The following is a 14,755-nucleotide window of genomic DNA, read 5'->3' as shown; positions in this document are numbered from 1 at the left end:
TTGAGGAAACAACTTTGTCTCTCAACCATGCAGAAGTGCTAGCTCACATTGCCTTGACCTTAGAGTTGCTTGAACAGATTATTCAAGAGCAAAGGCAAGACCCCAAAGAAATTCCCCACATCAGAAAATTGATGTCCGAAGGGTGTGGCCCTCACTTTAGTGTTGATGATTAGGGAGTACTAAGATATAAGGATAGACTGGTAGTTCCATCCAATGAGGAGCTAAAAAGGAAGATTTGAATGAAGCCCATCATTCAAAGTTGTCTATCCATCTTGGTTGCAACAAGATGTATCATGATTTGCGCCACTTATACTGGTGGTCCAACATGAAGCAGGACATTACCCGGCATGTCGTGGAGTGCGACACTTGTGGTAGGGTTAAGGCAGATCATATGCGTACCCCGGGATATTTGCAGCCCTTGCCCATTCCTGTTTGGAAATGGGAGGATATTTCCATGGACTTTGTGATGGGTTTGCCCCGCACATCCAAGGCTATGATTCTATTTGGGTCATTGTGGACCGTCTGACTAAGTATGCTCATTTTATCTCGGTGGACACCAGATATGCAACCAGGAAGTACGCCTAGATATACTTTGATTAGATTATGACTCTGCACGGGGTTCCCCTTACTATCATCTCTGATAGAGGGTCAGTCTTTGTCTCTCATTTTTGGGACCAATTGCAGCAATGTCTTGGTACTCATCTCCTCAGAAGCTCAGCATATCATCCACAAACTGATGGTCAAACAGAAAGGGTGAACCAGGTGCTTGAGGACATGTTGAGAGCTTATGCCATTTCTTTCCCTAAAAAGTGGGATGAATGCATGAAGTTAGCTGAATTTTCTTACAATAATAGCTACCAAGAAAGCATCCGCATGGCACCATTTGAAGCTCTATATGGAAGAAAGTGTAGAACACCACTTAACTAGGTTGAAGTAGGAGACCGTGGATACTTTGGGCTAGAATTTATCAAAGCAGCTTGAGAGCAAGTAAGCATTATTCGAAGTCACTTAAAGGTAGCTCAAAGACGACAGAAAGCTTATGCGGACAAGCGAAGAAGGCCCTTAGAGTTTGCAACTGGAGATTATGTGTACCTCAAGGTGTCTCCTATGAGAGGGGTACATTGATTTGGCATCCATGGTAAGCTAGCCCCTCGATATGTGGGTCCTTATCAGGTGTTGGAGCAATGTGGTCCAATTGCTTATCGTCTCTGGCTTCCTGATATTTTATCTACGGTACACGATGTGTTTCATGTATCGCAACTGAAGAGATGTTTGCGAGTTCTTGATGAAGCTATGGAAATTGAAGGGCTTCCCCTCCAGCCAGATTCGACTTATGTTGAGCACCCTATCAAAATCCTGGATAAAAAAGAAAGAGTAATCAGGAACAGTGTGGTAAAGTTCTACAAAGTGCAATGGCAGAACCATTCAGAGGATGAGGCCACATGGGAACAAGAGAGTTATCTATTGAAGCATTACCCCCACCTCCTCTCGGGCTCTGATAGTTAGTTACTGCGCCAAAATGTAATTCCTATCTCCTTCTCACACTAGACACATAAAATCTTGAGTCGAGATTTTATTTTAGGGGGGTAGATTTGTAACACCCTCGGTGTTATATTATATAGTTTTTGCTAAAACACGGCATTAGCATCATATTTGTGTGTAAATGTGTGTAATACAGGGTATACAACAGTGCACGACACTTGAAACGTTCATCGGAAACAAGAAACAAATGTTACATTTCATGTCTCTTTATATCGTTTAGGGTTCTAAGTGATTTTTTATCGAACAAAAATGCTATAGAATGTTTATGCGAACTTTGATAAAGTTTGTAGTACGAACTTAGTAGGCAACGATGAAATATGTGCGGTCAAGGATGGGGTTCGCTAGCTAGTGTATCGGGTAACTTGAAAATCACATTCGACGCGAAATCATTTGGACTTAGCTAACATTTCCCGCGTTGGACAATGCGTTGACAAAGCCATGTTTGACAATTTTTGTAGAGCGATCGGGTTAAGAGGTGGCATGATGCTTTTGTTTTGTTCGACAGCCCTAGGTACCCTCTTGAGTGTAAAATAGCTGGTTTGACTCTTGAATCATTGGGTTTGAGTTTTTGAACGGCTTTAAAAAACGTGCAAGCCATGGGTTGAGCCATGCCAGCGCCTAGGGCACGGTCACCGTCGTGTTTGGCCTGGCACTGCTGCACCAGCCTGCCTAGCACATTGTCATGCCAGCCGCATCGCCACTGTCGCGCTTGTGCGGGCATGCCACGCGTGGACCGCCGTACTAGCCGTCCCTACCACTGTCCTTGCCCTACTGGCCACACCGCGTTGCTGCCCTAGCATGCCGCGTACACTCCCGCACCGGCCGTTGTTGTGCCTGCACGCGCACACCTACGCATTGGCCCTACACTGCTGGCCAGGGTCTCCTGCTGCCATGTGCTGGCACATAGTCCGCTCGAGGCTGCTGCTCGTCGTCGTAGTGTCGCTTGCACTACACACCGTCCGGCGCTGCTGTCCTGCTACTGCTCCCATTGACATTGGCTGTGCACGTGTGTGGGCTTGCCCTTCTTGCCTCATTCTCACGCTTGCACGTGAGGCCACACCAAAAGTGCCAGTCACGTCCCCTAGAAGGTCGCTGGCCGGCCGAGCCACGCCAAAGAAAAATCGATGTGCTGGCCCCTTTTCTTCGTACCAAGCATGTTTGGTGGTCGAGTGGAAGGACAGTGTCGTGCCTAACTAGCCACTATTGTGGTGGTACAAGGGAGGGGCGCCAAGTTGAATTTTTGCCATCGCCGGCCGCCATAAGTCTGTAGGCGTCGCCCCTACAAATTGGCCTCGCAACACTCCACCATTTTCCAATTAATCGTGCACACTATGAGCTCAGATAGTTAGCTTTCGAGTGAAGTTGTCCTGGCATTCGTTCGACCTATAGTGAGGTGAGGTGAGGCGTTCCCCTTATGGCGGTTTGCCATGGCCGCCAGAGCAGTCACACGACTAGGGCGTCATGTGGTGCTTCGCCGTTTCAATTAGGCTATGCATTGCATAGTGGTTGACTTGGTGATCACGCTCGTGCAGTGGTTTCGCCAGTGGAGCCACGGGTCATTGGAGACGCCGTCGCCGTGCTCGCTGGGAACCAGAGTGACCCTATTTTTGTGGCTGACCATCTTGCTGAGCCTCATGCCTTCGCCCAGTCCATCTGTCATGTGTCTGGTGAGGCCCTCTTACTCCTAGGGTAGCTGTTTGACTCAATTAGGGCCAAGGTTCGCCAGCGCGCATGGCCATCCTCGACGGACATGGGTAGATGTTGTTTCCATGGCCGACGCGCTTGAAGGTAGTAGCAGTTCAAATAGGACTTCTACATTGTTTAACGTAGTCTGTAGATGGTTAAGGAGTAGCGGTTGAGGCGCTAGGCAAGGTTTATTCACCGGCATCGGCACCACCATGGCCAAACACCGCCGTGGTGCGTGGCCATGCCTCTAGGTGCCACCAACTGGGCTGTTTAGTACCTCTATCAGATGCGCTTGGGTTGAGGAGTGTCGCGATGGTAAGAATCGAGGCCGTGGAGGTGCATGCTCGCCGGCGTTAGGCCGAGAGGGTCACGGTCTCTGTTAAGTCTGGCCAGGGACATCGCAACGTAAATTCGAAGTAAACCAGGGGGCTAAGTGCTAGAGTCAGTGAGAGAAGGGAATAGTGGAATGGACTGCGGTTCCATTTGTTTGGAATCCAAGGGCTCTTTTGCTTAATGTGGCGAGCGTGGGTCTTCCCTCCATGGGCTGTGCCACGCTGGTGCACTGCGTGGGTGAGAGCATGGGTGTTATGGGCTAGGCTACACCGGAGTGCTGAGCGTTCGGGGGTGGGCCGAGCCGTTCAGAAGCGGGCCACACAAGAAGGGATTCGGTTTTCCTATTTTAGCGAATTATTGAAGATTTATTCAATATAGTTTCGAACAGAACTTTGAAAAATGATAGTAAATCGTGTAGATGTCCAAAAATAGTGAAACCAATTTTGTTAGGTTCACAAAAATACCATCTACTTGTTAGTATAGTTAGATTACAGTTAGTTGTGACAATGGTAGGTTCATAAATTCAAACTAAAGAGCTTAGTATTATGTCGATTAATAATTGTAGGAATTTTTGTGATAAATTGGTGTTAGCTATGGCTATGAAAATTTTATAGTAGGCTCGCTAGATTATTATGTACTTGCTGTAAATTTTGTAGCCCTAGAGTAAGTTGATAAATAGAGTAGCTGTTATCCTTGCTTTAACATATATAGCGTAAATCAACATTAGGAGTAAGAATACCTGTAGTTGCTATAATAATGTATGCCATACTTCATACTTGTTATTGGTAACTTAGTACCTTGGTCGGTAGCACTAGCTTAGTAGTTAGACAGATGTACTTTTATTTTAAGAGTTGTTGTTGCTATATTACTAAGCATTGTATCATCATTTCATGCATGTAGATCACGAGCTAGTAGAATTTGTGTCCATCAATGAATAGGAGTATGACGAAGTCATTGAGGAGTATGAGGAAGAGATCCTCAAGCAGGAGGGAGCCCCGAAGCCTTGCGGAGCTGACCTTACTGACCCGTCGCCTACCCAAGGCAAGCCACGGTGCATAACCCATATTTTATGATCACTGAATATATATATGACGTGCATTTAAGTTATAGGCATTTTATGGAAACTACATGCATATATATATATATATATATATATATATATATATATATATATATATATATATATATATATATATATATATATATATATATATGAGTTCTACTAGTATAGGTCGAGTAGCTACTGTGCTCAGGATCTCGGTAGCATGGGTAACCTGTCGTTACTCACAAGTAGGTGATAAATATGATCACTCATGATAAAATGTAGTAAAGGTAAATGGTGAGAGGGGAGGGATATGGTTTGGGTATTGGTGGGTGTAAGGGGTTGTGTCCTGTGGCCAACATGGCATAGCTCAGTTACATTTTCCCCCTATCTGTGTTGATTAAGGACCGGTCGTTGCATATGGCTCTAGGCAAGTCACGGATCTATTGTCCTGAGCACATACTTGGGTATGGGCGCAGGGAAGACTTGTTGCTCTCTTATCGTGGATCCGGCTCTTTCTGGACTGATTGATTGGAGGCGGAGATGGTGGAGGTCCTTGCACCGCACTGAGTCTAGGACTCAGGAGTGGGGGCTTGGAGTCCAAGTTTGGACGGAGACCTAGACACCTAGAACAGGAGAGTCATGCGTTGGTCCTGCTTGTGCCTGGGGTACAAGCGGGGCGTGTGTCTTCAGGGCACCTAGCTGGGGGCATTGATTCGCAAATTGCCGGCATTCCGGTACGGCTTGTCTACGGTTTAGCACCGTAGTAAGAATTGAATGTTGAAAGGAGAAGAAATGGAACTGATTGCTCCACTCTTGCTTGAAAGTAGAATAGGTGCTTATATAGACTGGCTAGATAATACTTAATATAGTTGATAATAATTATATAAATAAGAACTCACAGTTAGCAATGCTTTCTGCAAAAAGAAAACCAGCAAACCTTAAAGCTTCTCATATTCCTTAGAGTCGAGAAATTATTCCCACTAGTCAGATAAGTCTTGAGAGTACATTGTGTACTTAGGGTTTATTTACCCCTATTGCAAGTGATGCTTGAGAAGTACTGTTGTATGGAGGATTCTTCTGGTGGGCTCAGACAGATCCTTGTTTCCTATCGCTAGATGTTTATTTCTAAATTCCGCTATTTATTATTTCGCACTCTGACATTTGGTAATGTAATAATATACTTTTTAAGAACTTCAGATGTATGAAATGGATAAGTATTGTAACTCATTCTCATTATTGGATCCTTGGGAAAAATGTGGATCTTTCGGGTTCTCCCTTGGGGTGTGCTCGACGAATACCATCGCTGTAGCTTGCTTTTGGGGTGCTTAGTGTCTGGTGGAAGACGAGCGCCTCCGTAAGTGTGCTATTTCAGGCGGTTCTGCCACAGTACTCCTAATACCATCAGATCATGATGAAAGAGTTTGATCAGCTCGTGACATCTTTCATCACCCCATTCGAATCATTCTGCTACGTCATAATGTCGTTCGGTCTAAAAACACAGGGGCTACGTACCAGTGTTGTATGCTCAAGTATTTCGGAGACCTCATCGGGCGAACCATTGAGGCCTACGTGGATGACATCATGGTCAAGTCCAAATGGGCTGACCAGGTCATAGCCAACCTTGAGCAGACCTTCGCAAAACTCTAAGCAAACGACATTAAGCTAAACCCCGAGAAGTGCGTTTTCGGGGTCCCAAGGGGTATGCTACTAGGTTTTATCATCTCAGAGCGTTGTCGATAGAATATCATCGGCAGTCCTCCGAGGGGTATCCCACGAAGGTAGATTGATCGGTAGAGGAGCGCGAGATTAAGAACAAGAAGGCAATAGAGACACACGAGTTAGACAGGTTCAGGCCATCAGTATGATGTAATACCCTACTCGTGTGGTCTGTTGGTTTGTATTAGCTATCATATGATATGCCATGATTTTAGAGGGGGTCTCTGCCCACCTTATATAGTTCGGGAGGCAGGGTTACAAGTTGGTTAGATCTGAGAGATAACTAGAAGGTAATAACTGATTACAGGAATCTTAGGATCATACATATCCTAACAGATCTCGTAGTATCTTCAGGATATCTTCCCGATGTCTTGTGGAAGGCGCCGAGCAGAGTCATGCCCCGCAAGGCTTCTTCTTGTGGGCTGGGCCACCCCTAGGGGCGTAGCCCATGTGGTCGGTCATGGGTAGCCAGGGTCGTACACCCCACAGCTAGTCCCTGAGCGCCTTGTACCCGTTGTGCAACATCATCTTTTGCTCATCCGAGCAGGTGCGAACAACGCCAAGCAGTCAAGCTCATGGTCCAACCATCATGCTGAACTGCCAAGCTGTGTGAGCCGTCGCTGAGCAGAGTGACCCATCGCCAAGCAGCACGACCTATCACCGAGCAGCGTGAACCATCGCCGAGTAGAGTGACCAAAGTATGACTTGCTATAAGGGTGTAAGGAGCTCAAGTTTAGAATCAAAAATTTCTCCACAGTGGACCAAGTGTGCCCACTTAGAGTCCAAACAAAATTGTAGGAGTCAATCTTCCTCTATAGTCATGTAGTCTTCGAGAATAACCCCGCACACTCACTACGAGGTGAAATGTGCCCACTTAGTCCCTAAGCCTGATAGCAGATGATGTAGTCATGTGGTGCCAGGGTCAAAAACTTGAAGAATAGTAGAAAACCAGTCGAGCAAGAAACCAGTCCCTGAGCATGTCCCAGAAAGAGACAAAGCACATTCACCACGAGGTGAAGTGTGCCCACTTAGTCCCCGAGCCTGGCAGTAGGTGGCGTAGTCATGTGGTGCCAGGGTCAGTAACAGAAAAACAAACAATTGACCAATGGAACAGACAACCAGTCCCCGAGCTACAGGCGTAGTTATCAGAGAAATCAAATCATGGAAGAAAAACTAGAGTAACAGTTGTTCAGTATCAGTTACTTAGCCTCAATAAATGGCAGAGATGTCAGCGATATTTCGGCGAGGAGCAACTGAAGGTAGCAACAAATGAGCGACGTGGGCTTAGGTTGCGCGGAAATCCTAGTAACGGCCCATTAAGCCGCATCGGAGAATTCAGAGCGACGCAGATCAAGTAAAGTATCCTATTTGGTACTATACAATTCGGGCCGTCTGATCGACATAATACCCTACGTCCTGTGTCTTTGGTGTATTGTATTGATCTGGACGACCAAGTAGCTTGTTGTAGCCTATCCACTAGGGGACCCCTGCCTCTCCTTATATAGTCTGGAGAGACAGGGTTACAAGTAAAGTATCATATTTGGTACTATACAATGTCTTGCGGTGCACGTCGAGCAGCGCTATGCATGCCTTGATCTTATGGGTCAGGCCACCACCGATGGTGCGGCCCATGTCTTGGGGGCCATACCCCCACAGCTAGTCCCCGAGCCTGACAGTAGGTGACGCAGTCATGTGGTGCCAGGGTCATAAAGTACAAGACTAGCCAAGCAGGCAGCCAGTCCCTAGGCGTAGCCTCGAGATGAGAACAAGCACATTCACCGCAAGGTGAAGTGTGCCCACTTAGTCCCCGAGCCTGCTAGAAGATGAAGAAAGAATCTTGTAGCAGGGTCAAAGAAGTCTAAAAGCTTGCCGACGTCGTCTGACATGCGCGTATCAAGACCCCAGACGTGCTGCCTAAGATCAGCACCCTGATCTGAACAACATGGAGCAGCTTGATAGCACACCGACGAGACGTAGCAAGATCTAAGCAGCAAGGGAGTCCCCGACGTCGCTGGCGATGATCGAACACCGAGGAGCGAGGAGTCCCCGGCGTCGCTGGCGATGTGTGAGCATCGAGGAGCGAGGAGTCCCCAGTGTTGCTGGCGATGACCGAGCACCGAGGAACAAGGAGTTCCCGGTGTCGCTGGCGATGTCCGAGCACCGAGGAGCGAGGAGTCCCCGGCGTCGCTGGAGATTACCGAGCACCAAGGAGTCCCCGGTGTCGCTGGCGATGTCCGAGCACTGAGGAGCGAGGAGTCCTCGGCGTCACTGACGATGACCGAGCACCGAGGGGTGAGGAGTCCTCGGCGTCGCTGGCGATGACCAAGCACCGAGGAGCGAGGAGTCCCCGGCTTAGGCGGCGATGTTCGAGCACCGAGGAGTCCTCGACGAATCTAGCGATGTCCGAGCACCGAGGAGTCCTCAGCGTAGGCGGTGATGACCTGACCGAGCACCGAGGAGCGAGGAGTCCCCGGTGTCGCTGGCGATGACTGAGCACCGAGGAGCGAGGAGTCCCCGGCGTCGCTGGTGATGACCGAGCACCGAGGAGCGAGGAGTCCCCGGCGTCGCTGGCGATGATCGAGCACCGAGGAGTCCCCAGCGTAGGTGGCAACGTTTGTGTGGTGAAGTGTGCCCACTTAGTCCTCGAGCACGAAGAATCCGAGCGCTGAGGAGTAACCGGCGTAGCTGGCGATGAAGCACGAGCGACGAACAGTCTGGTCAATTAGTCGGCGACGAAGTGAGCATTGAGTAGAAGCGACCGGTGAACAGTCTGATCAACTGGTCGGCGATGGAGTCCATGAACCGAGCGGTCCGACTAGTTGATCGGTGGAGAAACCCGAGCACCAGGTGATCCGATCACCTGGACCATGATCCTGCAATACAAACATGTAGAACAGATAGTACATGATGCACAAATAAATAAACTCCGAAGAAAAATCAGCAATGGTGATGAAATGGCATATGTAGTTCGGTGATCAGTTGGCGTGAAAATATATTTATGTTTAATATAAACCGCCCGAACAGTTAGTGTGTAGCTGAGTCTCCAGCCCTAGCTAGCCCATTAACCATAACACGGAGCATGGAGCTCGTGCACGTGTAGGAGGAACAGGCGTGACCAAGGAGCCGTTGCCGACCACCCATAATGCAGAGCGTGGAGCCCGTAGCACGTGTAGGGAGGAGCCGGAGATAGGGCCATCTCTGGATGTGTTCGAGCATCAACGTGACTGTTCGAGGGTTCAGAAAATCATTTGGAGGGCAAACATGGAGAAAACAGCTCGGGGAAACATTATGGCGATTAACAAAGATTGAAGAATATTTAGAAGAATATTAAAGCATGACTTAGCTTTAGACGGAGCGTCTGGTCGACGACGTATGGCATTATCTGGTCGGCATTGATGGCGAGCACCTGGCGGGCGGTGAGTTGATGGTGAAGACAACCTCGGAGGTGGTTCTGAGATCGGATCTGCTGTCACAGGGGTTGGTGTAGCAGTGATGAATTATCGTCGTGGACTGGCATGAATCTCCACGAGATTGACGATGAGAACGCATTGTTGATTTGAGGTCCATCTGGCTCACCATGGATCAAGCGCACACCCCTACTTAGCGCACCAACTATCGACAGAATATCATCGGCAGTCCTCCGAGGGGTATCCCACGAAGGTAGATTGATCGGCAGAGGAGCGCGAGATCAAGACCAAGAAGGCAATAGAGACACACGAGTTAGACAGGTTCGGGCCGTCAGTATGACGTAATACGATACTCCTGTGGTCTGTTGGTTTGTATTAGCTATTGTATGATATGTCGTGATTTTAGAGGGGGTCCCTGCCCGCCTTATATAGTCCGGGAGGCAGGGTTATAAGTCCATTAGATCTGAGAGATAACCGGAAGGTAATAACTTATTACAAGAATCTTGGGATCATACATATCCGAACAGATCTCATAGTATCTTTAGGATATCTTCCCGATGTCTTGCGGAAGGTGCCGAGCAGAGTCGTGCCCCGCAAGGCTTCTTCTTATGGGCTGGGCCACCCTTAGGGGCGCAGCCCATGTGGTTGGCCGTGGGTATCTAGGGTCATACACCCCACAATCGTCACGAGGATGGGCCCGATTCAGAACATAAAGGGGTACAACGAGTTACAGGGTGCCTCGCCGTGCTAAGCCACTTTATCTCGTACCTCGGTGAATGATTTCTCCCCCTCTATCAGCTCCTAAAGAAGGTCGACCATTTTGAATGGACGCTAGAGGCCTAGGAGGCACTTGACATGGTCAAGCAGCTTCTGATGAAGGCCCCGATCCTGGTCCCCCCGACCGATGGGGAACTGCTTCTGCTCTATATTGCGGCCACCACATAAGTGGTCAGCGCTGCCCTAGTGGTAGAGCGAGAAGAAGAGGGACACGCCCCTCAAAGTGCAATTTCCCATGTACTTCATTAGCGAGGTCTTGTCTGATTCCAAGACCTGCTACCCCCAAATCCAAAAACTCATGTATGCCATCCTTATCGCCAAGAGGAAGTTGCATCACTACTTCGAGTCACATCCGGTGACGGTCATGACGTCCTTCCCTCTCGGTGAGGTCATCCAAAACCAGGATGCCACAGGAAGAATCACGAAATGGGCACTCGAGCTGATGGGTCAAGGCATTTCGTATGCCTCCCGGACGGCCATCAAGTCCTAAGTGCTGGCTGATTTCGTTGCAGAGTGGACTGAGGTCCAAATGCCACCAGCGATCGTCAACCAAGAGTACTGGACGATGTACTTCGATAGATCACTGATGAAGAAAGGCGCTAGCACAGGACTGGTCTTTGTTTCACCCCTCAGGGTACGCATGAGGTACATGGTTCACCTCCATTTCCCCTCCTCCAACAATGTGGCTGAATACGAGGTGCACATCAACAGCCTACGCATCACCATCAAGTTGGGTATCTGATGGCTTGATGTCTAGGGTGACTCCTAGCTGGTCATCGACCAAGTTATGAAGTAATCAAGCTACCACAATGCCAAGATGGCTTTGTATTGCTAAGAAGTCCACCAGCTAGAGGACAAGTTCAATGGTCTTGAGCTCAATCACATCCTGAGGCATCTCAACGAGGCGGCCAACGTGTTGGCGAAAGCAGCATCTAGCCAAGAGTCGATGCCAATGGGCATCTTCACCAGTGATCACCATAAGCCCTCGATCCGCTATGAGGAGCCAGAACAAGCCGGTGATGGGCCACCCACCCTGGGCTCGGGGGCTGACTAGCTAGCAGCTCCATCCAACCCCGAAGTTATGGGGCTTGAGGAGGATCCAGCGACAGAGCTTGGCCCTCTGGCCGACTAGAGGATGCCCTACCTTAACTACCTCCTCCATGAGGCGCTGTCGATAGACAAGATGGGGCTCGGTGACTCGCACATCGCGCCAAGTCATTTGTCATTATCGATGGCGAACTCTATGGGCGAAGCCACACCGGGATCCTATAGTGCTGCATCCCCATCAAACAGGGGAAGCGGTTGCTGAGCGATATCCATGGTGGGGTCTGCGGTCACCATGTCATGCCTAGAATCTTGGTCGAAAACACTTCCAGCAAGGCTTCTACTGGCTGACCATAGTAGCCGACGCCGAACAGATTGTGCACACCTATGAAGGGTATCAATACTATGCTCGGTAGACCCACCTGCCAGCTCAAGCACTCCGGATGATCCCCATCACATGGTTGTTCATAGTCTAGGGGCTTGATCTGGTCGGGACCTCTCAAGACAGTGCCCAAGGGCTATACGCACTTGCTTGTCACCATAGACAAGTTTACAAAGTGGATAGAGGCTCGACCGATCTCTGCGATCAAGTTCGAGCAAGCCGTGTTGTTCTTCCTTGATATTGTCCACCGCTTTGGGGTCCCAAACTCCATCATTATGGACAATGACATGCAATTCACTAGAAAAAAGTTCCTCTGATTCTGTGATGAATACAACATCCGTGTCGATTGGGCCGCCATGGTGCACCCCTGTACGAACGGGCAGATCGAGCGTGCGAATGGCATGGTCGTACAAGGCCTCAAGTCTAGGATATTCAACTGGTTGAATGAGTTTGGCGGATGATGGGTCATGGAACTTCCCGCGGTGCTCTAGAGCCTTAGGATGACCCCAGCCGTGCCATCAGCTACATGCCATTCTTTATGGTCTATAGTTCTGAGGCTATCCTCCCGACCGACCTCGACTATGGAGCGCCAAGGGTCAGGGCATATGACAAATAGGGAGCCGAGGCATCCTTTGAGGATGCCATGGACCAGCTAGATGAAGCACACAACATTGCCCTCCTCCACTTGGCTAGGTACTAGCAAGCGTTACACCGGTACCACAGCCGTCGAGTGTGTGGTCGGGCCTTCAATGTCAAGGACCTAGTGCTCTGCCTCGTCTAGAGCAATAAGAACCACCACAAGCTCTCTCCACCATGGGAGGGACCATACGTTGTCGTGGAGGTGCTCCGACTAGGCACCTACAAACTCAAGACCATCGATGGCAAAGTCTTCGTCAATGCCTAGAACATCGAGCAACTATATCACTTTTACCCTTAATATATGCATACTTTCTCTTATCAGTTTTGCTATCGACTCTGTGATCTTTAGTGACACCCCACCACAGCAATAGCAAGGGGTCGGACCTCACTCAGGGGCTACTAAGAGCATATCTATCTGGTAGACATTCTCTATGCCCGACCCTTTCTCATGTTGAGACCTAGAAACAAGGGTTGCGGAAACGAACGCTGAGTAAAACTAGTCGGACTGCAAGAAACCTACGCCCTAGTGGCTATGACGTTTTTGCTCACCAGCGTGATCAGAGTTTTTTCTGCACCCTGAGCTTTTTAGCCTTTACTATGGAAAGAGTTGGTGCATGTCTAAGAGTATATCCACCTAGCAAACATTCTTTGTGCCTGACCCTTTCTCATGTTGAGACCTAGAAGCTAGGGTTGCAAAAACAAACACTAAGTAAAACTGGTCGGACTATGAGAAACCTATGCCCCAGCGGCTATGGCATCTTTGCTCACCACCATGATCAGAGTTTGTTCACCTGTACCTCGAGCTTTACGGCCTTAACGATAGCAAGGGTCGAAACACACTAACCTTTTTATACAAAAAGGGGAGAAGGGCTAAAAATCTGTTAGGCCATAACAAAATTTAAGAGCTTGTCCACTTAATACAAGTTCGCTGCCTAGCGTATCTACCTAACTAATTTCCTAGGGTGGTGATCTCATCCTCTATCTCCGCAGGTAAGTCCTATGTCAGCGGGTCACACAAGTCGATCGGATGCCTTGGCCGCTGCTGAGAGATGGGTAAGGAGCAGTAGGATGCCCCACGTGGGTTATGTCGACTCCATCATAAACGACGGACCTGGATTCCACTCGAACATATTCGATAAGAGCTCCCCGAACCTGTCACTCATGCTATCGAAGTAAGTCCTGTGCTAGTGGATCACCCAAGTCGATCGGATGGTTCGGGCCGCTGCCAAGAGACGGGTCACCCTTAATTTACGCATGTTTTCTCTTATTAATTTTGCTCTCGAGCCCCCAACCCCAGCAATGGCAAGGGGTCGGGCCTCACTCGAGGGCCAGCAAGAATGCCTATTCAGTGGACATTCTCTATGCCCAACCCTTTCTCATGCTAAAACCTAGAGGCAAGGTGTGCGGAAACAAACTCTAAGTAAAGCTAGTCGGACCATAAGAAACCTATGCCTCAGCGGCTACAGTGTTTTTGCTCACCAGCATGATCAGAGTTTTTGTCCCCACACCCCGAGCTTTAGCCTTTGCCTTCCTAGGAAGGATTTAGAGGGGCCCACCTATGGAATCTCCATCGAGGAGACGCCAGCAGGTCGCCCAAGTTGATCGGATGGCTCAAGCCGCTACCGAGAGATGGGTAGGGAGCAGCAGGATGCCCCATGTGGGTTATGCTGACTCTGTCACGAACGATGGACCTAGATTTCACACGACCATATCCAATAAGAGCTCCCCAAACCCATCACTCGAGCCATCAAGGTAACTTTACTTTTTTAGTGCATGATCATTCATTCATCCATTCTCATGCATGCATTCATACATTCATTCATACATTCATCCCATACATCCAAGCATTGCATATGCAATTGTTGCATCACAACGCTTCACGTCGTGTCACGAAGTGGTAGTCATCCCATTCGATATTAGCAGCGACCGACCGAGGTTCAAAGGCCGGCATGCGAAGGCCTTGTGGCTACCTCATGTCAAACAGAGCCAGGGGAGAAAACTTAGATGAGCCCCAGCTGCCCTTGCCCGACCCCACTCAGAAGCGGACAGGGACATCTCGACCTTCTCGTTCGATCCTAACCTCGAGCTAAGCCCATAGAATCCCCATTGAGGGGAGGCCAGCAAGCCACCTGAGTTGGTCTCTAGAATGACTCGGGCATCTACTGAGAGGTGGGTTAAGGAGTA

The sequence above is a fragment of the Miscanthus floridulus genome, chromosome 1 (genome assembly GCF_019320115.1).
Source record: "Miscanthus floridulus cultivar M001 chromosome 1, ASM1932011v1, whole genome shotgun sequence".
Taxonomy (NCBI): Eukaryota; Viridiplantae; Streptophyta; class Magnoliopsida; order Poales; family Poaceae; genus Miscanthus; species Miscanthus floridulus.
The sequence above is the reverse complement of the archived record's forward strand: the minus strand, read 5'-3'. Positions refer to the sequence as shown.